The following is a 26,982-nucleotide window of genomic DNA, read 5'->3' as shown; positions in this document are numbered from 1 at the left end:
TTATTTCTAAGTTTTTATACGAAACAGGTAGGGGTACGCCACACCAAGTGTCGTGTGACGGGCTCTGCTGAGGTTTCAAGTCTATAGCAACATTTGTTAGGCCTCTACTATATTACACGATAAAATGTCATTACATTAAAATCAGTTTACTTACAATTTTATTTAATCTGCGATTTTCTCATTACTGTCATACATTAAAAAGTTACATCGCTAAAGTTTATATGGCATTTTAATGTATTAAGGTAGTTTATACAATATAGAGAATAAAGACGAAATTGCCATTATTAACACGTTGTCTCTAAGATACACCATAGGGTGTGTATCATAGCACATACTGATACACACTTGTTGATTTCAATTGTCAACACATCATGTTGACGGCAGATTTTCAATTTATGCAACAGAAGTTGTGTTTTTCACCATGGTTTTCCACCTTTTATATAGATCAATGGAGTGCAAAACTTGTCATTGTCAAAACGTTCAGCGCTCATTCTATGTTGCTAATATTTCTCTGCTACTCCCCTCATACATCAGAATTACATTGTTGTTTTCGCACCTACCCCTACACTCGTCACGATCACGTGGCTGCTATCTATCAGCTCAGTGAAGGTGGAAGCTTCTAAAGTTCACCCAATTGGGTTCAGTGAAATCAATTATTAGGGAGATCAGAGAGTGCTTTTATGCAGTGGGCGAAAAATCGGGTGGTAGAATACATAGAATAATTCAGAGATAAATTTGTTTTCTCGGAAAAAATCTGTCCGAATTCAAGAACAGACTCAAAAAGAACGTGAGTACTACGTTGCTCGGAATACTTGATATCTAAGTTTCCGCTGAGTAATGACTGTTTCCTGTTAGCATATATATATATATATATATATATATATATATATATATATATATATATATACAAATATGCTATTGAAAAATTTTAAAATAAAAGTTAGCAAAAGTGTACATTAGTCCAAACCTAAAGGATATACTTTTATATAATTTAAGCTAATTTAAATATATAATTACGAAAATAAAATTAGCTCTCATATGATCAGTTGAATTCTGATTAGTTAACAGAAAATGAGAATAAAAGGTACATTTATTGTGATTTATTGTTTCACTGAACGATGGCAAATGTCCGGAAAAATCCTGTTTCCTTCACAATCCTTCCATCGTCAAAAATAACCTTCAAACAAAGAAAAGGTACATTATTGTGTGATTTTAGAGTTGTGGATATGAAAATAACTATAATTTAAAGTTGTTTTTCGCAGACTTTAGTCAATCCCCCACAGTACGTTCCGGTAGGTGATCTGTAATAGTCTGGGAGGTGACAGCTAATTGATCATCTACAAGTAAACATCGCTAGAGAATAAAATGAAAGATTATTAAAAGAGCTAAGAAATAATGAAAACTATTTTCTTAATCTGGTATAGTTAAAACCGATCGGTAGACACTTCTTGAAATAAGTAGATAAACTTATAATTGGCTCCTGGACGATAAATTCAGAATGAAGTTGAACGTTCAATTTTATTGTCAACTTTCTTGTCATAGGCAAACTGGTTAAGTTCTGAAAAATGTCTCCAATTTATCAGTTAAACGCTACAAACATGTTACAATTACTCCTCAAACCTGACTTATGTGAAGCATTCACTATATACCGCAGATAAAGAGTTAAACTAGCAGGTAAAATAACTGGTCGCCAGTAATTCGTTAAATATTACAATAATTATATCTCAAGCATTTGATGTTATCAACTTTCGTGTTTTCCACTCACTCGATAATATACCATTTACATCGTGTATATATGGGCTCTTACCCATCCCAAAAAGTTATCCCATTTCGAATGTTGAGTCCTTCAAATGTATCCTTGATGTATTAAAGTGCCCACAAAAAGATGTTGAGATTCGCAATGGATTTCAATAAAATAGAGGTAATAAGTAGAATAGAGGTTACAGTAAAATTTACTATGACATTCACCGTGAAAGAACTCTTATCCCCGCCTCTCCGCTCAACTACCAGGACGTTATTTGAATGAACGTCGCATTGCAAGAGCAACAAATGGACACACACAAAAGAGCACTCCGAGTCATTCTTTATTGAGAGGACTGTGTGGAAGTAGAAACTCCTTATGGGATTAAATTGTCCTAAAATCTTTCCTTTCCCATTAATGTGAAACTGAGTGGAAAATGTAATATAAACTATTTCAGTTAGTATTGCATTCGGGATGGTAAAACCCAATACAACTGGCGAGCAGGGGTTTACATGAAATGGGTATTTGGCTCACAAAGCATAAATAACGAGCTCTGAAGCTGGAGGCCGGTGTTAAAAATTAATGCAACCAGTGTTCATTATAGTTAAAACGCCTAAATGGCGTTACCCTAAATCCAAAGTGAAGTTTATTTGGAATCGTATTATTTCATATTTAGAGTGCAGAATCCATTTTTTTTCATAAACAGTGCTTTATATTTATTAAAGCTTTTACATTTATGTCAATTTCACATATTACTTGAAAATATAATAAGTAAATGTATTTTAGGTATCGTATAAATTGATGCTTATGTTCGTTTATATTTTATTATCGCACAAATGTGTTCACTAAAGGGGAGGAGTTGATAGTGCCTGATAGAGGAATTTAAGTCGAGTATTAAAAATTTGAAGGCAAAAGACTTCAAAAAGTAGATTTGCCAAAGGCATAAATAATATTAATGGAATAAAATTTTCGGATATTGAAATGTATAATTATTTAGAGATGATTAATAAATAACTTCCAAATTATGCAAAAGGTTTTAGATATTACTAATGCTAAAAATCTCATAGTATTCTTTAAACATTTACATAATTAACTTAATTATTCCTATTAATAATTATTCCTTATTCCTATTAATAAAAGATTGTTATAGACATCATTTTCTGGTATTATAAATAGACATGGGATAAGCGTTCCATATATAACCTTTTTATTATAAAATGTTGTATCCGCTGTTAAAAACACAGAACAATATTATTACACAAAAAGTAGTAGATTGATGAATTAGAAATTGTTCATTTACCAACATCAATCCTATAATTCTTTTCCTTTACTTTGTATATCCTTAATCGCTATCCTTTCTGTTTATTCTGTTGGTAATACATATCACTATGTATTACTAGTTGAATTGTATTACGGTATAGGGATTTATATCCATTATTTAGGTATAAATGCTGCATTATAAACAATCAGTCTAGACGGAAGGTATATAACTATATGCTACTCTATTATCCTTATACTTGAAAATATAAAAATAAAAGAATACGTAGTATCTAATATTTTATATTTAAATATAGAAATAACTATTAACTATGTATAGAAATATAGTTCTCTTATATTTAAACCATGCTTAAAGTAGGATTGAATGGGTTATAAAATGTTTCAATCGAGCGGAAAACAATGCAAACGCCGCATCCGGTCTATTCAACTGTTTTCCGAGCGTTTCCAAGGGAATTCCTATTATATTACGTTTACCACATTCCAACGCTCTCGTATCGAACGCTTATATAATTATACTGTTACATGTTAATATATTACTTTATCACAACAGTTCCGAACAACATTAGATATTGTAATTTACAATTTGTGAGTTAATCAAGTAAATTACAATGGTTTAAAATTTCACACAAAATACAGTTTATAAGGGTGCACTAACATTTGCTTCAAAAATAGAAATCTGTCAGAACAAACATTTCTATTCTTTCCGTCTTCATAAAAAGTAAATGGATGCAGCTATGTTTTTTTTAATATTCTAGCCTAAACTCTATTGCATCTCCTTAACATAAAATGTTACTGCAGTACTTTATACTTGTAAACTTGAGTACTACGTAGCTCGGAATACTTGATATCTAAGTTTCCGCTGAGTAATGACTGTTTCCTGAAGCCTGTATGTATGTATATCTCAAATATGCTGCATATTTCTGTACTTCTGCGATGATGTTATACTATCAAGAACCTGATTATAACGTTTCAATTTTTGAGGTACCGTCAAGCTTGATTAAAGAAATTAAGAATTTAAGCACCATCCTTAGAACCCCCCTCCTTTATTAATATTTACTGTAAATATTTTCCTATTGATATGTTATTATAGGTAATATTGTCATCTCTAGATTTATTTTAGTCTCAAAGATTTAAAATGTATGATGGTAACATAAAAATATTAAAAGTAGCTTATATGTAAATAAAGAATATCTCCTTTTTTGACAAGTGTTATTTCAAATGAAGTGCAAAATTCGAAAATATTATATACATACATTTCCCAACAAAAATCTGATCCAAAATACACGATACAATCGGTTCCAGAATTTTGAAACTGAATTCACAGTGTAAATTCAGGTATCCATGAGACGCACAACCAGCTCCTCTTTATTTTGCTATTACACACGGAACCACCAGCATTAAACAGCAAACAATATTCTAAACCTGAGTCAGAATTGAATCCACGGGTCTTGTAGGCCAAAGATTTTGTTTTGTTTCTCAATATTATGTAGCAATTTTAATTAAAGTGTTAAATATTTAACAAATATCAATCAGTAAAACTTTGTCTACATATGTGAATGTTTTTGAAATTACAATTATATAGAACACGGTTAATGTTTAGAAGTTTAAAATCTCGTAATATATACTTCAACAAAAAATATCTCTTCCGGCTCAGTATAAGGAAGATAGATTTCACATGTGGCCGTCATCTCTAAATGTCAAACTGGCGATATTAGTTTAGATGTTTGGGCTAATTTGCACAATACTGATATATACAGGAGAATAACTCCCAATTTTGGAAAGTTAGTACTATCGCCAAACATTTAGGTAATCCATAATCTTGAAACCTAACAAAACAAAATTGTTACCAGCATAATAATTCTTTTGTAAAATCTTAAACTTAGTTAAAATTAATCCAAAATTATATTTGTAAACATAACTTCCTATAACGTTACATTTGGATACTTCTGTAAATTTAAACGGATATAGGTCGTAAGTATCCAGAAGATGCTTTGATCTAAGAAAAGTGGCCGAAATTTTGTCGAATCCTCATTGTATTTTTGGTTTTAAGGCAATAACTGACGTGTGAGCCATTTTTATGTTGCTAAGTTCACCACTAATTTAATGTAATTGAGGTTGAACCTAACGTATTTCGACGTTACACTAGAGCCTAGTTAAATAGGTTTTTATGGCGTTTTCAGTTACAAGTTGCATGTTTGTCATGTGGGACATGGCATAACAGCTGACTTTGCGATTTAAACGAAATTGCAGTGAATATTACAAAATTAGTTTGAAAATTACATAATTATATTTTTTAGATGGGTGTAAGAATCATAAGTTAGATTTTTAACTTCCACACTATATAAATCTGCCGTAATGCAGATGAAATTATGATCTATTTTAATAAACTGATACTAAATCTGTAAATAAATTAACAGGAAAGGTATATGTTTGAACGGGAACAGATAGAATGCACAAACTATGTAAGGTGGTTGTAATAAGCAAAATAACTTAAATAAATTAAACCAATATTTGTTTTATACAAATTTATAACAATAAATCTAAAACATGTAGATTATGGTCAAATATTTTCCTTTGTTCTGCAGTATTGGGACTGATCAATAAAATAAACCATACTTGTACTTTACTATGAACGCAAGTAGCTCGCCAATGTTGCCGTTTTTTAAGTTCAATACAGAAAATATTCATGAGTAAATAACGATCTGCTTAGGATAACATTCTCCACAGGTAAATATACAGGAGCTGTGCACTAGAGTGACTTCGTGCCACACTCGTTCTAGAATTATTTAGTTTTCATTTCAGGACGAACAAATAAGTACAAACATTGCATATGTAATATGTTACAGCTTTTCTGATAGTCAAAACATACAAACATAAATCTTCTATATATTATATTTATATATAAATGAAAAGGAGAAATACTATGAACTAATACACTTATTTGAATATATAACGGAATGGTTATACATTACTGAAAAGTCTACGTTGAAACATATTTAAATATAATTAACTTATTAAATATTTGCTGTTTTATTTTACTAAAGGTTTTATATGTACATTGTATTTTTCCAACACAACCAAAATAATCCAGAAATTTACTTCAAAATAAAAGGTTTTTTACCTTTTAGAGCAAAAAGCAAGTTACTTCAAAAATTAGATTGGTCCAGTAATGATGTACCAAGTTTTTTGGCTTTACCTGTAATCGTTTGGGAATTATCAAGCACGTGCGGGACTTTTTATCCCCTGTATATATAAATCATCAAATTTCAAAACATACATTTCATAAACTCTCTACATATAGGCTATTTCTCAATATCTCAAAAAAATTCTAATGATAAATAACTATTAACACCTTGTTTTAAAATAAATCTATTAATTTATATTGAAGTTATACTTAATATTATTTAGAGCTAACATTTTTGGTTACCAAGTGTTATAAATTATAATACGAGTTATACTATGTTATGCACTATTATTTTTATATAAAAAGGACTATTTGTTTAAATTACATTTAAACAATATAAACAAATAGTTGACGCAAAGATTGAGGAAGAAATTTCAATAAAAAACTATGCCCAAAATTATAGACCATTCTAATCGTTTTTATAACTTAATTTCACACTGAGACTTCTAATGGTGCAATCTACCGAAAACCAATTGTGGGGAAAACCAGTTGACAGCCATTAAGCAGAACCATAGATTGACATATCTGTTATTGTACTTCGGATATTAATTGTTTTAAGAGTATAAAGATAAAAACATTTGTATTATGCAATCTGGACTTCGACTTCTGCAACAAACATTACGCAAGTGTTTATGTAGGATTTATTTACATATATAGAATATATATTGATTTACTTTAATCAAATTAGTTCATTAGAATAACTTGTATGTTCATTTCATTTATTTCTATATCTTAGTTGATGAATAATTAAATTAACTAAATTTTAATTCATTCTTTCGTAGTAAACATTTAAGAATATAATCATCCAACCTTAATACAGTATTATGTTTTAACTTAGATACAAATAATATACATTGCTAAGCCAACTTGTCATACACGAGTTAGCATAAAAATGATTTATAATTAACTGATACTCACTGCTCAACCAGACTTTAGTTACGATAATGTGAACACTATTCGATATCTGTACTAGCGATAGTTTCACCAAAGCTGCCCTGAACATTTACATATTTGGTGGATATTTCAGTAAACCGATAGTACTACTTCCTTTGTCACATTAATTTCCAGTACACATGTTTATAGTAATCACAGAAACACATAAATAACACTCATGCGCTTTTAAAGCAATGATATATTAAGGTATAGGTTAAAAAGGGGTTTTACATCTTATCATAATTGATATACACTTGAATACAAGATTGTAACGCGCGTAACATGACCATAATATATGAAATTTATCTGATCGTGCAGATATATGTAAAACAAAAACACATACAGAATTTCTTATATTTAATACTAAGACCTTTCGGTTATAAAATCGTAAATATATAATTTCTCTGAAAAAGTGTACTCCAGAATATATTGAAACATTAGTAGCATTGTATACGTTATTGTATATGTTATTGTATACACTGAGTTGAATTATAAATTTAATACAATATTTTTAAACTCTTATTTTATATTCAATATCGCGTTATTAATACAAAATTTTTCATTTACTAGACAGAGCAATCAATTTGTGTTACTACAAAGTAACACTTTCACAAAATCTACCTTCGGTTCTGATTAACAAGCAGACTTAAAACACACGGATTTTTCTTATCGTCAGTTTATACTGTATTGTTTTATTAGTACGTTATATGACACAGCCATATCTAAAGAAAGTACTGTAAAAAATTAAACCGGAAAAATAATCAGAAAAACTGAACTTGTCTCAAAAATATTAATGTTCTTCTACTTTTACTATACGTTGCATTAGTATAAAAAGCCACCTATTCATGGTTACCATAATAATAATTCTGAATGGCATGGTAACTAAAATATACGTCTATCCTTATCAAGCATAAAGAAAATGTTGGGATTAAGGATATATCAGTACTATATTCAGTGATCATTAGGGAAATGGTGATATTCGTGAGGCTTTTGTAGATGACCCGTATTCTAGAAACCAAAACGCAAAAATCTGTTTTAGAGGAGTAGTTAGTTAATTGTTGTAAGCAAATTATTTCATTGGAAATAATATTCTTCAGTCGTAGTAAATAAATTATGCACAGGACAGCTTGAGAATGTGTGTGTTATACAAAGAGCATGATTTTGATACTGCTAAACAAAATGTTTATGTTAGGATTAAAAGTAATAACTCTTTTTCAAACTGTGTGAAATTTGACCAAGAAAAGGAGTGCATAATTAGGACTTTGTTGTTTGCTGTTAACCTTGGAACTGATATTTACGTTTATGTTGGAGGCTGTATTAAATTTGTGGAGATTGAAGACGAGGTTAAATGTGAAATTACCGTTTTCCCCTGATGATCAATATTTGTATTGAGATGCAATCGAAATTCTCCAAGTTGACTGTCTTGGAAGTGTTGGAATCTGTATGAAAGTAACAAGACACAAGTTGCAGAAATGGGGCTTTTTATCCGTCTATTTTTAGTTTTAAAATATCGAAACTCGACTTTTCATTATAATGTTTCAAATAACGTTCTGACGAAGGTAGTATAAAAAAAATGGTCATGTAACTTTTAGGCATGCTAGAGTATGGAGATGAACATTTTCACTAATTAACATGCATGGTCTAGGAGTGTGATTCTTGGTTCTGAACATATTTTATTTTTCTTCTCTGACTAACTATACTGAAAATCATTGTTTATGTCACTCCTATAATATTTTACTACTGATATATTGGATTTTCTGGCATATAATGGGACGACAATACGAAGCAAATGGCCTGGAAAACGACACGGTCTGTCGGTGATTTTGCCCTTATGCTACCCCATTACTTTGGATATAATGGATGTAGAGCAAAAAGAATACTTTTTACAGAGAATGGATGATTTTCGTGTCCTTTCTCGATCTTTCAACAACGTGAAATCTTTGCTGCAAACAACACATATCAATACCAACAGTAATGTAACCACAGATATTGTTTAGTAGCTTTAGCTTTGTGACTCTTTGTAGCAACTTTAGGTTATCAGGTGATGCTCTAGAGGATTGGATATAACGAAATTGTCCTCCTGTACTATTACAATCTTCCCGCAGATGAACTTTCACTCTTTGAATGGCCAGAAGATCTTGTTGTGTTATATTACAGACCATTTAGATTGGTGGGACTACATAAGTAGAATTATACTAATAATGCCATCTCCGTCTATGATGAACTCTCCACTGCAGTTTCTCTCCTTCAAGTACTTAACAAGTGTCTCAGATACATCACATACAGCTAGTTATATCAGATAAGTCTTGACGTTATAGCCAAGGCACATTCAAGCTGGAGTTTGGCAGAATGATCCGAACAGAGATTGAGCGACATTTTTAAAGCAGTTGGTTTTCTCTTCCAACGAAATGTACAATTAGTGCTGAGTGGCTCTACAGAACAGGCCTTCTCTCAAACTTCATTTTACGTATTGAAATTATCTTATCTTTATATCTATCTTATTCTTTAACTTAGTTGCAGGACCACAAAACTAAACATTAAATAATTATATGTATATATAAAGTATCAAAATAAGGGAAATCATGTTGATGAACTAGTATACATTACTTACCAATATAGATATCAAGAATCTTTCTTAGTATAATGTACTAGTAATTTCAGTGATATACAAATTTGAGTCGTTATTATTAGTTGTGCAGTTTTAAATAAAATTCAAAATCATTGGAACATCCCAGTAAGTTATTGAAGCCGAATTTCTTGCATCAAAATCACCCACTGTCAAATCAGTACAGATATTTATATAAATCTTTAATTAATTCTCAAATATGTTTTATTATCCTTTTTAAAGTATTCTATAGATTCCTATGTCTCTTTCGTCAAATCGAAGTTAATTTATTATTTATTTTATTTTGCTTAACTATTAGTTTTCCGTTTTTTATCATTCATTACAAGTAGTATAAAAATGAAATCTTATATTTCAAGCCCAACAGTATTCAGAATGTTTTTAAAAGGAGAACATGTTACTTTAAAATTGTGCAAATTAACAGAGAGCTAGGAGTTTTTGTTAATTTCACATTCCGATTATCAGTAATTTAAAAGGCTAATGCAAAAGAGCCAATATCCGTAACAGAAAATTAAAATATCATATGTGTTAGAAGGTTTTGGAACTTTTCCCCGTAAATGTCGTTTTCTCTTTATAATTTTGGAGATAAAAACAGAACTACAATATTAGATCATGTATTTGTTTGATGTTCAGTAATATATAATGTGGGATAATGGTATGAGATGCCACACCCTTGTCTCTAGAGTGATATTGATTCCTGATAAACCGTCCCTTTCCACTAGGTATTATTGTCACTCCTGATAACGTAACACGTGCAATGCATTACAAACTCAATTACAACCAAATCAAATCGTGCAAGGCTTGATCTTCACTTAAAATTTGATTACGTTATAAATAATTCCATATAAGTTTCAATACTGTATTGTAAAAGAAATGTCATTATCACATTATTTTGTACCACTAATGTTTGGTGTCGGAAACAGCTTTTGAACAGCTGCGCTATTTTAAAAAATATTTTGAAACTACATAGAGCCAGATGGATAATAAGATTGAACGTTTTATGGAATGAATGACACGCAACATAGTTTTTTATTTCTTTAAAAACTACAGTACAACCCTCGGTGGCAGTAATAAAAACAATTAAAGAAATTAAAAGTGTTTTACATGGAATTCAATTTGTAGACTACGTACCAATTTTAATATCAGTACGTCCTTTAGTACTATTCGAACATACCCTGTCCATATCACCATACTGATATCACGTCTGCCTTTAGAAATATTGTTCTATGTTCGCGGTTTCCTGATAATTAACCGATAACAAAATTCTACTGATTAAATATTCACCTATGTAAGATTGTTCGACCATTCGTATAATGAGATTTGCATGATTAATTAAAGTGTTTCACCAAACATTCTTCATCCGACACATTTTAAAAAACCGCTTTAAATGTAATATTATACGTTAGGTATTTCACTAAAATATAAATCTTCTAATAGGTAGTTTGAGTTATGACATTGAGTTACTGGACAACTCAATTAGTTTTGTGAATATTTACGATACGGATGTCGCGTGTCACACAAGTACGGTAAGTTAAATCAATGCTGTACATGCCCACTTCCCACCCTCAACACATTCACATACTAATCACACATCCTTGTCCTCATTTACAAAGACCTCGAAGATTTCGCTGTTTGCATTTTAATTGCGTTTACCGGGTGGAAAGTTTCAGTAATTATACTTGTACAATAAGAGATTTTCAAAACTTACATAGAGGAAATATTTTATAAATAATAGTATAGAGTAAGTAAATTCAATAGTCGTATTCATTATAACAGAATTATTATATGTTTATTTATCAAACCTAACAATAATAATAGATAGTAAATCCCGTAGTTCTACGTTTTAACTATTCGTAAATTAAATGTTTTAAATAGGCCTTTAATTATTTAATTTCATCGACGAGATGGTGTTTTACCTCAAAAACAAATTTACATTGTCCCTTATATCTGCACTACTAGTAGTTATTCGTTTCTTTGCACGCAATTTAGTAGGCGTTGCACGTGTATGATCACTGTTGGTTCGAGTGAATTATGTTTTCGTCTAAAATGTTGAGTTTGCCTTGTTGTCATGATAAAGAAAATACGCCAATAAGTTTAAATGTATAGCCATTTGCCATCGTTCAGTGAAACAAGAAATCAGTAACACTACGTTTCGAGATCTGCAATCTGATCTCTTCTTCAGGGAAAGAACTAACAAACTTCACTAACTCGATAAACATATACTTAATAAAAAATCATAAACAACACTAACCATTAAAACTTAACTACGGAATACAGGTCACAATACAGTTGACAAACAACATGGTGGTTGTGATTCCTGACTTAGGCGTGTCACAGCGCTTTGGTAAGATTTGTTTATTTTAACCTAGTTTGTAATTATGTATTAGGTTAGTTCTTTACCTGAAGAAGAGATCAGATTGCAGATCTCGAAACGTAGTGTTACTGATTTCTTGTTTCACTAAACGATGGCAAATGTCCGGAAATATCCTGTTCCCTTCACAATCCTTCCATCGTCAAAAATAACCTTCAAACATAGAGTATAACCATTGTAATTCGAATTGTTTTTCATATTTTTTCTTCTATACTTGATTTTGTCTTGTTTCCTGATCAAGTATATATGTATTAAAGATCAGAGAAACTTACTTCTGTCAAAATTGAACTAAGATAGTTCCATTGTCTTTTTAGTCTAATTCTTAATATTTGCTAAAATTGTAAAGTTAAAAGTACATTAACAATGACACTACGCAATTGTATCTTTAAAAACTGAAAAATATTGTTCATACTTTGGATCATTTAGAGCTGGAATTGGTAGATTAGTTTAAAAGCACAACCCAGTAACCTGTCATCTAGCATAGTTCTTGCCAACTGTTTCAAATGGATTCTTCGGTGTCAAATTATATCATCTTATGTTTCAGGATATTGTATAACCTAGACGATTATTTACGTAATGGCTACAATCTAAAATGGCGTGAACACTAATGGCCATTCTTTATAGAATTTAATGAATATAAATGTAAAACAATTAAAATAACAAAAAAATGTTTACAAATGAAGGTTATTTGATTACACTAAATATTGTTTAGAGACGAAGATGTTATTTTTTGCTAATTTAAATACCGATGGGGGGTAGTTCGGACGCATTTTCGAAATAAGAATAGCCTTATATTCATCCTTGGGAAAGTGAGAATATCTATGTAAAACTTACAGTAGAATCGGTTTAAATGTTTACGAATACTTTCTTGCACAGATGTGTTGTCTATGAAAAATGAACTGTGTAAGACGAAACAAGGGAACGGTCTTTCCTGTTTAATAAGTAAATACATTATAAAAAGCCGTTACAGAAGTAAACTACAGTTACATTGATAATGTATATATTTATTATAATATTACAAAAGAATTTATTTGGACATATTATAAATACAAATAGACACGAAGAGGTAGTTATAAAGGCATAAAACTTAGTTATCTACACAGAGGAGACTTCAGTAACAATTGCAACACAGTTGTAAACCAACAACCCCGTTTGGTAGACCCCGGCGGACAGAGTGAAGTTTCTCCTTGTTTGACCAGGATTGTTTGTCAAGGGCTCACTTGTTGGGACTTGTTGTTCTAACGTTATTTCACACTTCTTGAGAGGGTTTTTATTAAATTAGCTCTATGCATATTGGGTTGTGTTTCATATGGCAATCAGTTGATTCAATATATTGGGTGGTATTTAAATTACATTGAACTATTTAAAATATTTGTACTATGGTAATTGGTTGGATTGAATTTATTTATTTGAATCGAATGTCAGAGAAGAAACAGAATAGTATATTGATGCTAAGCAAAGCCCTTTGTTTATATAAAAAAAAGAAAAACAGTAAATAAACAGAACAATTGTTAAAATTTATCTAACATTCACAACTTAGTAAAAGCTATTTCATTACACTTATAACAACTAATAAATGCCATAAAAATGGCAATGAATTAGGATTTAATAACAGCAAAATTATTATTATTAACTATTGTTGTTTAAAAATCATAACTACTATATACTTAAGATATCAGTATTAGCGCCGTCTAGGCTCCGAGTATAATACGAGCTGAACTCAAAGTGATGAGAGCTCTTCACCTGGAAACTTATGCAGGATATTAAATATGTTTTATGCGCAATATAAACGTCATCAAGAGAAACTTACAAACAGATTTTTATGCCTCTGCGTATTAACTAGAGTCAAGTTAGAAAAGAAAATTGGGATACTGAAAATATACACGTATAACCAATATAGCTAATGTTTAATTAAGATATAAAAATAAAACATGAACCAAAAAATTTAAATAATTTTCTAAATAGGCAGTTTTATCCTAGTGTTATTATTTATATTGACAAGGAGTTATAATTTAAACCAGTCAGTGGTGACACTAACTGCACTATAGTCGAATAGATACAACTTCCGTATCGGCGTGCTCGGGCCTTCTGAAGTTGGAGTGAGAGGGAGAACTGCCTGGTTGACTACCTGACCAATAGGAGCGAGGAGCGTCTGACGCGGTTGCCATAGCAACAGTGCCCGCACCAACGCGGCAACACCGCGGCATCAGTCTCCCCACTGCTCGCTGCCCCTCCACACCCTTCCAATACGGAAGTTAAATCTATTCGACTATAAAACAATTGACATAATTCGTGGAAAACGAAACACGTTTTTTGAACTTATACGTTTCAAACGTAATATATTTAATATAAAGCTATTCCCGAGTTATGAATGTTTATTTCATACATTGTTTAAATCTGTCAAGAGATATTTATTAAAATGTTTAAACCATTATTTTTGACGTGACAACGTCTTATATTAGGTTGCGGCTCGGAGTCACTCATGAAAAAGTGTACCGCCCGATAACGTTACGATGCCCGTCCAGTGGGTCCGCCGCACGGGATCCGCACGGGATAAAGCAGATAACTGTGGATCCGCCGCACGGGATAAATCAGATAACTATGTTTATTCGTGAAAATGTGGAGTGCTTAGATTCGTCATTTACAACAACTACAACAATAAAGGTAAATAATTGTACACTGATATTTCATTATCGTAAACTATGATTGATTGATTAAATGTTAGATTGACACAAAAGTTGAGAAACTGAGTTTATAGGTTATGTCATACTATTGACAAATGTTGATAGTGTTAAGTAAATTATTAGTTTAAATCACTCTGCAATCAATCGTAATTCAGTCGATTGAGAAGAAACAGCGCGTATTGCTAGTCAAACATTTAAAATAACAAATTATAACCTCTAACCTGTCATAACAGTGCGACCAAACAAACGAACTAAACCGACCAATCACCACGCGCGAAGTTAGAATTTAACTGTGTTTAGCAAGAATTTCAAATTCCAATTTTAGTAAATGTTTTATTCAACTTTACCATTTACAATAACAAATTTTAATTAATTTTTAAATTATGTACAATGTTTTAGTAAACAAAATATATTTCTATAGTTAAAATTTGTGCAATTCTTATTTTCATTCAATTCCTTGTTCCTATTGTGCAATTTAATAATATTCATATCAATAAATATTCTACCGAGAAAAAGACGTTGTCACGTAAAATCTTCGCCCGTAAAACCGACTTTACAGGCAACCATAATTTTTTTTATTTTGATGTTACTTTGTCAGAATTTAAAACCATTTTAGGTATAATATAATTTTTAACACTCGTATCATATACAAAGGAAACCCTCTTTGACACTTCATACAACTGATAAAACTGAAAATTGGTTAACTGACGTTTTTATGTATTAAATGATTCACAAACTATATATTTTTCAGTAATTAATTTTGTAAATGGAATGACTATTAACCATTATTTACAATTAAAGAAACCTATATATATATATATATATATATATATATATATATATATATATATACTGTTTACGATTCAATTGTATTGTATTTAGCCGTGTCTGTCATACAGTATATGCGTTTAAATAACTAAACTAACATATGATCGGAAGACCAAATACCTGTCAAACGACTTTTGTTTACACTAATCAAATTTGTATAAATGGCAATAGCCTAATTTTTTATTATTTTTTCAATAAACATTGAATCACAGAAAGTACTTGTTCCGCCGCGACTCGAACCCGGATCTCTCACTTGCTGGGTGAATGTGCTACCATTACACTACAGAGCCCTTACTTTTTACGATTCAATTATATTTTATTTAGCCGTGTCTGTCATATATGCGTTTAAATAACTAAACTAACATATGATCGTAAAACCAAATACCTGTCAATCGACTTTTGTTTACATTAAGAAAATTTGTATAAAAATATATATATACATATATGTATTCTCTTCATGCAGAAATAAACAAACAAATATTGGTAAACTCTTTATGAATGTTAGTATAACTTTAGGATACATCATCAGATAACAATAAATTGTGTATAAATATTTACAAAATTAACTAACTAAATATAAACAAGAAAAAGAACTGAAATAGAATAATAAACGGTGGAAAATACCGCACTGCTGATGTTTCATCAGAAATACCAAAGAGTAAAAAAACTAAATTTAAAAATTAAAGAATGTTCAAACCTCAAATTTTGAAATTTTGATTTTAAAACAAGTTGATGAGCAGTTTCGCTCTTTCTCAAATTAAACCTATTTATATTTTCTTTGGCATGCAATGGAACATTATTGATGCCTTTTAATCTATAACAGTTTTAAATTTTATCCTTAACTGTGAATATACATAAACACTTATATATATACATATATATATATATATAAGTGTTTAAGTTATGTTATGATTATGTATATTTATTTATTTGTGTATATATATATATATATATATATATATATATATATATATATATAAATGAACAGTGTTTAAAAAATACAGTTGTTAGTAAATATATGGATACAGTTTTTAAATAAAAATGGAAAATACACTTAAACGACGACACGTTCAAATCCAGGTAAATACTAATGCATAGGTCTGAATAACGTATATTTTAGAGGGTAAGTGGCAGAAAGGGCTTTTATTATTAATTTTGCCCAAATAACACATTACAGTGTTTCATTGCAGTATTTGTGCTTCATTTAATAAATACATAATATTAAAATAAAATTCAGTTTCGAACACATTGTCATTCTCAAGATAAGTCAGTGCGTGAGTGGTATATTCACCATTGTAAAGCAGGCTTTCAAAGCTCTGAATATAAATAAAATTTAAGCGATCCTTGAATTTCTCCAATAGGTTTATAATCTTATATATACACATCATAAACCCTATTAAATAATATTTCCTTTTGCCCCTGAAGTATTAACCTAATCTCTATAAGGTCCTATTATCCTTAGCCGGAAATTGGTATCGCTCTTCCCAATTTCCGATAAACTGATATTCTATTCTGAAATATATTTTGAACAAAGCTTCCATTTAAAAGCATTGATCATTTTTTAAATCGTTGAAGAGTAAATGTAGTTGAACTTATCCTCTTGAAAACATCAATTAATTAATTGAACACAATAGATAATAATGTCATGTTAGTACAATATTTAACAATATAATTGCTTACTAAAGCCTATCGATTACATAAATAGATAAATTTATTGTTATTTAAAGTTTGCAGCGTAGAATTAAGCATAAACCTCAGTAAGTATAACCTGCTTTTTTCAGAAACTTTACACCCCGTCACCAACTTGACAATTTGAACATAATAATACCTAATTATAAGTATTGCTTGGATAGTGACTTATCTAAAGTTAGATACAGCTGCCGTTTTATAGTATCACACAAAATATAATCTGTATAAAGTATTTGAAATGTATGTTTTGAGAAATAAATTTGTCTATTTTGTATATTTGTGTATGTTTCAATTATTTACTCATCGATTGATCTTCAAAGTAAACTGTGACGACAGAAGATCATTGAACGGTTCAATAGCTACCAGACCATTTTTAGTTTCCTAAAGTGACAGAGGAACTAAACTATTCCATCAGCAGGTCCCGTGTAACGTCTGACACATTAAATGTGCAGCAGGCCTGGCTGAGGTAAATGAGCCACTTTTATGGCGTTTAATATTTTATCCGCGTTGAAAACACCAGTCTAGTAATAGCGTGACAGGTTAAAACCTGCACTAAGTTTTACAATTGCACATGCAATTATATATCACGTTACATAAAAATAATATTTCTAGAGGATTGAATAATTTAATTTGACACATTTTGTATTATTTGAATTTAAAAAAGTACTCAGCGTGCACCATTAACTGTTTTATTAATTTCGATTGTGTAAACAAGAAGACAGAGCAAACATATTTGTTTCATATAAAGTTACATTTTGGGTTTATGACAAGATAAAAATTGAAAGCAGATGAGTTTGTATGTTTGCAGACAAGCAAGCATTGAGGTCACTGGAAAATGATGTAGCCATTTGTAGAAGCAAAGATAAAGAGAAGGGCAGTATAAAACGTCAGTGAACCGTTTTTCAGTTTTATCATTTGTATGAGGTGTCAAAGGTGGTTTCATTTGTACGAGTGTTAAAAATTATATTATAACTAAAAAGACTATTTGAGGATTTAACATAAAATTCTATTAAATTAGCAACTGGCAGAGGTTTAAACTCATGGAAATGATTGAAAACGCACTATTTTACATTTTATATAAATATACAGAAAATTAATTGTACTTTAGATAAGGATTAACCAAGTCTGTTCGTAGAAGGAATTTCCAGCTAAAAATAATAGAAATAATAACTGTTTACTATCTGACAACCTAAATGCTAGTTTGACATGTTTCACTATCAGACCATCATTATAGGTCTTCTATCTCTTAACGATTCAAAATGGTGCGTGTATATGACACAGCGTATATCATATTATCGTTTGAAAACGAGTGCTTTATAAATGTATGTACAAAAAATACATATATTGAAGCAAAAAAAAAATAACTTACTTATACTTTTTTATAATGAATCTTTTATATGATGGATGCACTGCGACCTGAGATTCAATGGCAAATTTTTAGGTAATTTATTTTCATCTTGCCTTGTGCCGTGAACGTCCTTTGCAAAAAATAAGAAGAGAGGTAGAGAAATGCCATTGTTAAAACACAAAAATAATATTTAATTTAAGTATTTACTTTGAAAATAAAATAAAGTAAGTGAAACGTAATACAACATTTTAAATCCCATCCCGAATATGCATTTGTGTGAACAGTTAAGCATATATTGCAGTTAACTTTAAATACGTATATACTGTAGTTGTTATGATTTCAATGACATTGTTACTGAAATTTATTAAAACTATTCAGTAAGATAGCCAATAGAGTTGAAGTTAAATTGCAACCCAGTAACTCTTAAATAACTTAAACTCGTTCCTATAAGTGTATACTAAAGAGGCGAGCCACCAAATTGGAGCAATGATATCGTACTTAATAATGTTAAGAATATGTATCAAAATATTAAAACAAATTAAGCTATCATTTCCACTATTTTGTTAATAGTCCAAAATTAGTGTAAATGTACTTTCATCCTGCACACAACCCAGAAAATGCCAATAGCATAGAGTAAAATAAGACATAACTTTAATTTTTTTACTTTCAGAGCTGTAACACTTCTAGATAGAAACAGGACGAACCATCCGTGGGGTAGTCTCTTTCACTATTATAAAAAAGTGAAAACCTCCATCGTTATATTTTATTAATCATTGATTAAAAATCATATGTTTGTACTTATTGTTATAACAATTTTATTTTGAAATATCCAATATTTGTTTTAGGTAAAATATTGCAACCCAATCAAAATGCTGTACCAAAGAATGAAGGGTGTTCACTAAAGACAGCGCCAACACTAGTAAACTTAATTCCTACAGCTTACCTTCTTAATAATAAACAACATGTGTGAATGTCTTATATTCTATATAATATATATCATATGGTACTAACTGGTATTTGTAAGTAGTTTGTAAACAAATACGCGTATATACACTATGAGCTATATCTGTAGGGTAGTAAGACCCTAGTGAGGGTGAAAACAACAGATGCTATGCAAAAGATAATTTTAAAAAACTACTTCACCGAATATATGTACAATGTACACATATAAAGTTATCTGCCGAAGATCTTTTTATATTATGATTAACCTAGATATAACTTATTTCTTGTACTTGTAACTTTCTTTCCAGCATAATCTTTATATAAGATAAGATAGATGCAACTCTAGCAGGAATTCAAGAAAAGTTCTATATCTCAGATTTATTGGTTTATTTTTACCATTGATTGTTTTATATAAGTATTCGGCAGTCATTTGGAAATTAGAGCACGTGTTTGACTGTGTCTGCTTAACCTAGTTTTACCGAGCATAGCTTACTCCCCCAACAGTTAGTCATAAACAGTGTGTTATTCGATAATATTGATATTTTCAAAGGCCGTATTTACTTTTCATTCAAATGTTCATAACTTTACTATGACAATTAAAAGTTTCAAAACTTTTTAATAACTACATATATTTAAGCTATAAGAAATATTAGGGGCTTAAAATGACTAAAATTTGTCATGTTTAAGGACATTTACGAACATTTTGTTCAAACTGAAAGAAAATTTAAAATACAGCAATGTTGAAGTCGGTAAGTATCTCTATAGGGATAAAAATATTGTAGTTAAAAATTGTAAAACTTCATTTAGTCACCTTTGGCTAAGTACATAGATAAGGTAGATACTTCGATAAAGTAGGAGTTGTTGGAAATGAAAAATTACAGACCCAATTTGATATAATATCCTTGGAATGTTTACCCTGTGGTTGGAGTGTTAAAGGCTATAAAATCTCACTACTCATAATACCTTTAGTTTACTATTTCTTGTTGTTGAAAGACAAATTATTAAAACTGATTAATGAAGCAGTTTATCATAATTATTGCATTAATTAATGAAGATGTTTAAATAGTTAGTTTAAGGGAGATAACTAAGGGAGATAACTACTCTGTACAGAGGGATAGAGCTGGCACCGCAGTGCTCCTGGCCACCGCTGATTACAGATCCAGTCTTCACAATCAACTAATTTAACAAACAGCACCAAAGTCTTGTTGACGTGACCCTTCCTGATTAACTAAGCTAACAAATCCGCAATTTAAAGAAAATACTGTTAGCAACATGGATGATGCATACTAATCTACTCGTAATTTGATAAACCTTAAAAGCAACCTTATGCAGTCTTGTAATCATGAAATTTTAAACAGAATAATTTCCATCCTAAAAGTAGAAAAATCAGGAAACTTCACATAACTAAATCTTAAAGTTCGTGCGGTTTGAAATTTCAATTAAGTCAAGAATTAAAAATAATATTTTCTGATTTTTATTCAAGTATCTATTTTCCTACTTTACTAATTTAATAATAACAATCAAATACTAACACTATTTCTACTAATAACTTTAAATTGCGAAAAGATACACACGTGAATAATTTACAATATGCATTTTGTATATTTCTTATATATTTCTCTATGTATGACTTAAAAGCGTTGTTTAATTATATATTCTTGTACTCAGAATCAAAATTGTATGCTTTATGGATTTGAACATTACTATTGATGTTTTGACTGTGAAAAGACAATAACTTGTGATATTTATACACAAAAATAGTGATATTTTTCAATACTTCTATGAACATTCACTTACAACATTAGCACGTTCTATTCAGGAATTAGAATATGAAAACCAAACCATTTATAAATTTAAATTATACTATGTATAAGTTAGCTGTTTTTTGCTAACTGGTAAAGTTTTCATTTGGCGTAAGGAAATTGATTTTGCAGGACACAATATTGCCCTCAGGAAGCCGTTATCAGCTATAATTAGGTCATTATGTAACGGTGCCATGGTAATGTTTATAGCTTCGACACGGCGCAATATGCCATCCCTATATTATACTTACCTTTCATCACAGCGTTTTACTCCTTCGCTGTCAGTGAGAACCAATATTGTGGAGGACACAATATTTCCCTCAGGAAGCCGTTATCAGCTATAATTAGGTCATCATGTAACGGTGCCATGGTAGTGTTTATAGCTTCAACACGGCGCAATATGCCATCCCTATATTATACTTACCTTTCATCACAGCGTCTCACTCCTTCGCTCTCAGCGAGAAACAATTGATTGTGTAGGACACAAAGCAGTTCTCAACTTCAAATACGTCGTCATGTAACGGTGCTATGGCGGTGATTATACCTTTAAAATGGCGCAACATGCCGTCCTTACGTTATAATCACCCTGTGTCACAACATTTTATAGCTTAGTGACATTTTATACATCATCTTCATAATTTCAAGATAAAAACTAGCCTCCCAGTTGAATTTTAAATAAACATAATGTAGTCAATAAAACATGCTATTAGTATTTTTCATTTTGAATTAATATTAATGATTGTTTTACTGTTTAATTGAAACAATATTGTATTTTTTTACCAGTCAAACCTTAAAACAGGAATAACTTTGAAACATAAGAGATATCACGCTAAAACATAAGCATAATTAGGTTAAAATAGCAAGCGGTTTTAGGCAGCGGTGGCGGCCTCACAGTGGTTGCTCTCCAAACGCCGAGCCAAGACGATATTTCCTTCAATTTAACCAAAATGTATTTCTTTATCGATTCAAACTATTAAACTAAAAATAACATATATATATAATATAATAATAATGTACTTTTATAAAAGTTTTGCCTTTTTACTAAAGTTTTGCCGTAGATTGAACTTTCATGACCAAAAAATAAACACGCTCCACCTATACTACCCTTTCATGTCAACCATAGAATTAACTGCCTATAACAACCACCTAATTTTGAAACAGTATAGTTTTAAAGCATACAAAAAGAGTTTCCCCCATTTTGAATGGCAAATTCGTGCCTTACCCACCATTTACAATGGAGGACCCTTTCACTGCCGGTAATGGTAGTAGTTATGTACAAGTCGCTCTCTAAGTGATATGTCCTCCCGGAAGATGTAGATAGATAATGTGATAACTGAATATAATTTATTTAATGCTATTTTCGCGTGTAACCAATATTTCTATAAAATTATTTCAGATTCTAAAAATTGCTTGTAACAAAAAGTAAGAACATTTTATAAGGATTCCAGAACTTTTTATTTATTTTTTTATCTATTTTCATAAATAAAGGAGTTGAGTGAAAGAGTTTCTTGGAGTAAAATTATTGAAAGTTTTAACGGCAAAAGAATATAACAAAATGCCATACCAATTTGGAAGTGGACTTAACCAAACTAAATATCTTAATAAATAAATAAATAACATAAAATATATCTATATGAGGTTATTTTTTTACAAAACTAACCTCTTTGGGCATTTTGTTCTGTTGTCGTGTCCAATAGCCAAATCAAATAAAATATGAAATTAAATTAAATTTTAAATTAAATTACCTTAAAATCTTGGTAAGTGCTACTATAAAGACAATTTCAAAATGCTAATGTTGTACACAAATCTACCTAATAAAGAACAGAAAAATCAAATTATATAATACTAGAGGTAAACTACGAACAATCTACATCGTAGTGACATCCATCATTGTAAATTTTTAAATTAATAAGTCATTAAAATGAAGATCATAAAGTTTAAAAAGCAAATAAATCACTTAAACAATCCTATTGAGTAACTGTTAAGTTTCAACATCGTTGCGTACCAAGGAACCTGGTGTGGCTCTCACTCTGTATAAACTACTCTGTAATAAAAAGTTAATGAAAAGAAAACTAGTTCAGCTAAGAGCTTATATTTATTTGTTTTGCTTTCAGGTGTGTAATGCACTTTACGAAAAGAATATTTTACTGAAACTCGAAACTTTAATGGACTTATGTCTGATGGTACTCTGACGATTTTAATAGGTAACTACTTATCAACGGCTGAAAACTTTGCAGTTAGACTTAAACTTATACATTTATCTAAGATACAGACTATCTAAGGCACATTTATCATTTGTACTCGTACGCGTACACAAACGCGCATACACATGATATATTATTATTTAGCTTAGATATAAAAATATCAATAGGAAACTAATGATGTAACTTTGATTTATAGTTGTTCTATTTGTGGAAAACCTTATGATTCTTATCCCCAGTTTTTTGCTTCTTAGAAAACCTGGTCAATTTCAGACCAACTTACAACATATAACACGTTTCCCGAATCCAGAGTACAAACGAGTCCCTATAGTGTAGTCACCTAACATTGTATCCAATATGCTACGGTATATTTTGAAATATTCCTTCTACATTAAACTGTATTTATTAACTTTTTAGTAACATGTTAATAAATCTATATAGATTAAACTGTATATACATCTGTGTGTGTGTGTGTGTGTGTGTGTGTGTGTGTGTGTGTGTGTGTGTGTGTGTGTGTGTGTGGTGTGTGTGTGTGTGTGTGTGTGTGTGTGTGTGTGTGTGTGTGTGTGTGTGTACATATGATATGTGTTTTAAGTATTCATATCATTAACACTACGCCTTGAAGTCTACAATCAAGGCCCTCATCAGGTGGATAACTAACCTAACATGTAACTACAATATTGATAAAAAGAAACAAACCATAAGAAAGCATTGTGACACACATCTTTCAGGAATCACAAAAGATTTTCTGTCTCCTTGCTAGACAAATCTTATATCCATTTTTTTATATACATGAAATTTTGCATGCTACTTTAATTCAATATAGGTAAAATCGAGTTCGATGATGATGCATGTCTCTGCATTGGATTTGGTGGAGTGGTAACCAATACATTTACTTTTCATTTTTTTTCTCTCTTGGGTCAAGAAGCTTATAAATTGCACTTAGTCATGTAAGAACCTTTGCGCTGCAACACCTCCGGAGTGACAAAATATTCAGGATGGGTAAGGTTAGGGAGTAGGGGCCGCCTCCTTTCGAGATTCATGAGGAAGATGGATGTAAATACATTTACATTAGTCTTATGAATAATATGATGGCAACGAAAAAATTGCAGAATAAATAAGTTTGTTAAAAGTTTTAGTACAAACATAACAAATTGTAACATGCAGTCTAATTATCTGTAAGATATCTCGAGAAACGTTTCATCTATAGACTACAAATTATTTATTTATTTCTACACAGACAAGAATGAGTTCTATGTTGGTACATGAGATTTAGCTGTGCTTCATTAAAGCCTATCAATCATTTTAGCTTGCACAATTTCACTTTTTCATCTGGTGGCAAGTAAAAATGTCTTCTGTATGATCGTCCGCCAACTTTGCATGCGACCTCAGTGAAGTCTGTTATGAGACATGTGGTGTGGCGTACTCCTACCTTGTAATACAACATCAGATTAAACTAAAACAAGGAGTCTAAGCCTCTGTGATAGAATTGAATTGTTGGTCCACTAACACTTTCCTGTAGTTAGTTATTTTTGTAAATCATATGTGATTAGATCAAATTAGTTGAGTATAATGCTTGATTATTAGTAGATAAACATAAATTTCATTTTAAACATAGGTAATGACAGGCTAATATTTATGGAAAGTGTCCATTTTACTGTTTTTAGAACATACCTTCTTAGCATTTTAGTGCTTGGCATCATAATCAATTAATTTAAAAGGGTATGTTGAAGCGTAATATTTTCTGGATGCTTTATTCCGGAATACTTAATTTCAGAATATAAAAATATTGTCCTAATACTAAAACTATGTATTGTTCTGCCATAAAAAAACTAAGTAATGAAGTAATATTGCATTGAAAACCATTTCAATCCATCAATCATTTCTGAATTCTATATAACAGAGTGGAATTTAGAACTGTGATAAAATGCACGAAATTCACATGAATCCACACCACTGTCTGGGTAGCATCCTAGAAGTGTGCTGTAAGAGTTCAGGAGGTTGTGGTCTGGGGAGGAGGAAGTGGCGTGCGACATGCACTGACACACCCGGTTAAATTATAAACGTCACCATTCTAAGGTTTGTAACAACAGGAGACAAAAACATCCCCCGTGTTTTGTAACGCCGTGTGTTTTGTAATATCAAAAACATGGTAAAGGCTTAAAGACATAAAAACCTGTACGTCTGTATTTCCAAAAAGTTATTGTATTTACATATCTGTGAAAAATAAGACAGACAATTAGAAGTCTGTCCACATGTCCTGAATTCTAAAGGTGGTAAATAATGAATTTAAATGTACAAAAATAAAGTCTAATAAGAAAAACTGTAAATATTATGTCACTTATATTAATCACTAAGGAATGTACTAGTATATTTCAATGCATGATTTTAAAAGTATACGGTTATTGGGAATTTATATTTTATTCTTAACATTATTAAATTTTTAAATTTTAACAATATTTAAATTCTTTAAGTTATATGACTATTTCGATACAATTTTTAAACTAAAATATGCCATATACGATTATATATTAGTTTATAAAAACAGGTACATGTTTCTAAATATATTGTGCTTTCTCATCACTTAATATATAAAAACAATAATATACATACATAGATGGTACAGTGATTATTAAAAACTCTATAAAAATTTGTCTACAAGATTCTCTACCCTTCACATTCTTGATCAACCGTAAAGCTTGCTTCTGCCACAGGAAAACTCTTTGGGCTCCACTACTGTTGCCCCACAGAATTATTCCATATGACAGAAGTGAGTGAAAAATGCAAAATATGATGTTAATAACATATATCTATTTACACATAGACTTAACCTACGCAATAAATAAGTAACCCTAGATAGCTTTGTACATAAACTACTTGTGTGAGTATCCCAACTAAGCCTGTCATCCAAATGAACCCCCAACAACTTAACTGAGCTTTTTATATTTGTTACAGCAGAGCTTAACTAAAATAAATATTTTCAGTTTTATTAGTGTTTATATTTAGATAATTTGCCCTAAACCACTCAAAAGCAACCCTCATAGCATTACTCTGTACAATGTCTAGGTTAGTTAAATCTTTTCCAAAATTGAGTAACGTTGTATCATCTGCATATAAGACAGTCATACAGGGTACATTAAATGCAAAATCATTTACGGCTACAATAAACAAAACAGGCCCAAAGACAAAACCTTGGGGGACACCTATTTTAACAGTTTTAAACTCAGATACATGAGAGTCTTGAGCTACCATTTGCCTTCTATTATTTAGATAGGACGTCATTAATTGTAACTCTCTACCTTGTATACCATAACATTGGAGTTTTCTTAAAAGCAAATCATGAGATATACAGGTCAAT

This window comes from Homalodisca vitripennis, chromosome 4 (assembly GCF_021130785.1).
Source record: "Homalodisca vitripennis isolate AUS2020 chromosome 4, UT_GWSS_2.1, whole genome shotgun sequence".
Lineage (NCBI taxonomy): Eukaryota > Metazoa > Arthropoda > Insecta > Hemiptera > Cicadellidae > Homalodisca > Homalodisca vitripennis.
Note: the sequence above shows the minus strand (reverse complement) of the source record.